The sequence below is a fragment of the Myotis brandtii genome, unplaced genomic scaffold, assembly GCF_000412655.1.
Source record: "Myotis brandtii unplaced genomic scaffold, ASM41265v1 scaffold157, whole genome shotgun sequence".
Taxonomy (NCBI): domain Eukaryota; kingdom Metazoa; phylum Chordata; class Mammalia; order Chiroptera; family Vespertilionidae; genus Myotis; species Myotis brandtii.
This window is the reverse complement of record NW_005355708.1, coordinates 4,677,776-4,680,666: the sequence shown is the minus strand read 5'-3', so window position 1 is coordinate 4,680,666 and position 2,891 is coordinate 4,677,776. Positions and strand designations below refer to the sequence as shown.

The window sequence follows — 2,891 nt, the reverse complement described above, 5'->3', positions numbered from 1 at the left end:
TAATTTGTGGATTCCACAGAAGGTAACTCGGAAGGGAACACCCAAGGTTAAGAGCTTCTTACCTTCCCTCCTCTACTGATGAGGAAAATGAGGCTTTGCAGTGACTGGCCCATGGTCAGACATCTATTGCTAGTTTCCTCTGCCCACCCTAAACATGAGGAGATGGGCAGATGTGCAAGTGAAACACTGAGGCTAGGAACAACCAGCATCTTCCTTCACAGCAGCAATTGCCCAGCTGGTAAAAACAGGTCTCAGGTAGAGGTCTATCCTGTTTGAGGATTTGGGTTACGGGGAGAGACAAGAGCCTCTTCAGGCAGCCAAGTGAACCTGGCCCACCTGCTGCTTCCTGCTAATTCCTCCACAAACCCAGTGATTCTAGGGAGATTTCCTCCCCTTCTCCACTTGTTCACAAGCAGCTCCTGGGGCAGCATGGATGGATGCCTGGGAACATGACAGCCGCCGAAGAGGTAGAGAAAAGGAGTGTGGGCACCAGGAAGAAAATAGCTGGGTAGCAAGGAAGTGAGTAAGCTGAGAGGACTGTGAGGTTGACTGAAGGGGTGGTGGCTGGGCAGCTGGCCTTACCACTGATCCCAGTAGACTTTGACTCCCAGTAAAAGATGGGCCCCCTAAAATGGCTCACTAGAATGGCGGGGGCTTTAGTTTTGTTCTCAAGCCCCTAAGGAAAGTGGGAGAGAAAAGGCAGTGAGCTCTTCTTTGTCCTGCCCTGGCCCCTTCTTTGTCCTGCTCTGGCCCTTTGGCCCAGAGCTGGGAAGCTGCCTCAGAGCGTGGGAGGGCCTGGGAGGGGCGAGGACAAACAAGGAAAGAGGCTTTTCAGGAAAACTTGGTTCAGAACTCAGCCTCCACCTCCTCTCCCTCCTCCCCTTGGGCTCTGGAGGGAAAGCTGGAAGGTGAGCTGCCATGTCTGGCCCTGCATGCTCTCTGTGCCTCCTTTCTGACTCTCCACCAGAGCCAGGGCCACAGCCCAAGGATCTGCCAGGGCTGTACTCAAAGTCAGAGCCCTTGGCATGACCTCTAGCTCTCTACCAGCCCCAGTACCACCACTAGCACACTCCCTTTAGTTGTCCTGGATCCCCCCCAAGGCCCACAGCTCTGTTGGCTGCTCTGGTGATCTGGCCCACCCTCTGTTCTACTTGCTGGTGTTTATCCCCGTTGGAGGGGGGGGGGGCGTCCAGGGGTCAAGGCTCCCTCCCTGACTTTGCAACAAGTGACAGGGAAGAGGAAGCAGAGGCAGCTAGAGCTGAAATTCAGTCAGCCTAACACTTGGCAAGAAGCTGGGTTGTTTTGCAATCTGTGTGAGGTATGAAGGTGGAGGTTGGGAGGGAGGAGGCATAAGATGGGGATTACCTCTGCTGCCTCCTTCCTCTGCACTTCTTAGAGGGCTCTCCTTTTCTCCCTTGACAAAGAAGTACCTTTGGGATCTGCCTTCTATAATTGTAGAGGATACAGAATAATGAGAGGCAGGACTTGCCCTCGGCTCCAGAAGCTTCTAATCTATTCACCTGGTTCTTCTCTCTGCCAACAGCTGCTGGGATAAGGACAGAAACTATGGGACCCAGAGCCACCAAAAGGATGAAGAAAAGGCTTGGTTGTCTGGCTTTTGAGTACCTGGGGTAGAATCTAGCTTTGGCCTCTCTTTGACCTCAATCTTGACCTTCAATAACAGGTGTATCTCAACACAGCCTCCCACCCCCTCCTGCCAGCTAGACATTCCAGTTCACTTCTACACACACACACACACATACACACACCATTCCTCCCACAACCAAATTCAGCCCAAGAAGGAACTGCACCCTTAATAAACACGATTCAGATTGGAACCGTGGGAAATGGATACACGTCCAAGACTTGGCAGAGCAAGGCACAGGCCTGGCTCCAGGTTGCACACACTTCTTCTCAGATTCCTCAGAGTCCAGGATTCTGGGGACTGACCTCACCATTTAGGGACAGGGTTGTATCCTGTGCCTGTGTGTTTCCATATATGTCTTTTTAATTCTGTGTTTCTTTGGACTGGGAAGGATGTAAAGATAGAGAAGGCAATGGACTGAGAGCTTTTAAGTTCTGGCCAGAGAGAGTGTGTGTGTGATCATATGACTGTGATTGTGGGTGTGTAAGTGTGAATGGTATGAGTGTGTGTGGATGTGTGTGTTTAATCCAAGAACTATTCTCCTTGTCAGTAGGTTGTTCCAGGTAACAGGGCAACGCCCTGTGCAAATCCTGGGTGGCCTCAATCTTGGGCCAACGTTGACGGCCTGACTGAGGGTGGGTCCTTGCTGCAAACCAGGTCAAGCTGCAGTAGGTGCCTTCCCTTCCCCCTCCTTTCTCACCAAGCAAACCATTGCCCAGGGGGAAAACCTGCCTGCCCAGGTGATGCAAATGTGGGACAACCTGGGATGTCCCAGAATCAGGGACCCAGCCTCCCTAGATCCTTTTCTGGTTCTCGAAAAGGCCAGCTAGCTTGCCCCAACCTTCCCAGAGCCTTGATGTCTTGGGAAGGGTCAAAGTCTGAGCTAATTTGTTATTTGGGAGAGATGGAGACAGAGAGGGTGAGGCAAGAGTCAGGGCTGGGTCCCATGGATGTGCTTTGCCTCAACTTCTGTCTCTACCTCACTACTCCTTTTTTCAAGGAAAGGGAATAATAAATATGTATTAAGTACCAACTGTATGCCAGGTACTGTGCTATTACCTCGGTTAATATCCAAAACAACCCTATGCTATAGGTCTCATTCTTATTTTAGAGTTGGGGAATCAGAGACTTAGGGGCGTTAATTAACTTGCCCAGAATGCTCCAGAGACTAAGCAATTTGTCTGGAAGTGTATCTGCATAGCATTTGACTTAAGATTAAGAAGGTGTCGCATCATGTGGCTGGGTG

General features: G+C 51.1%; 1 long non-coding RNA gene across 1 annotated transcript; it reads left to right on the top strand.

Moving 5' to 3' along the window:
* Positions 1-301: 301 nt before the first annotated feature.
* LOC106725348 lies at positions 302-2,678 on the top strand. The gene is made up of 2 exons (XR_001361218.1): positions 302-519; positions 1,544-2,678. It is a non-coding gene; the product is annotated as an uncharacterized LOC106725348 (long non-coding RNA).
* Positions 2,679-2,891: the final 213 nt, after the last annotated feature.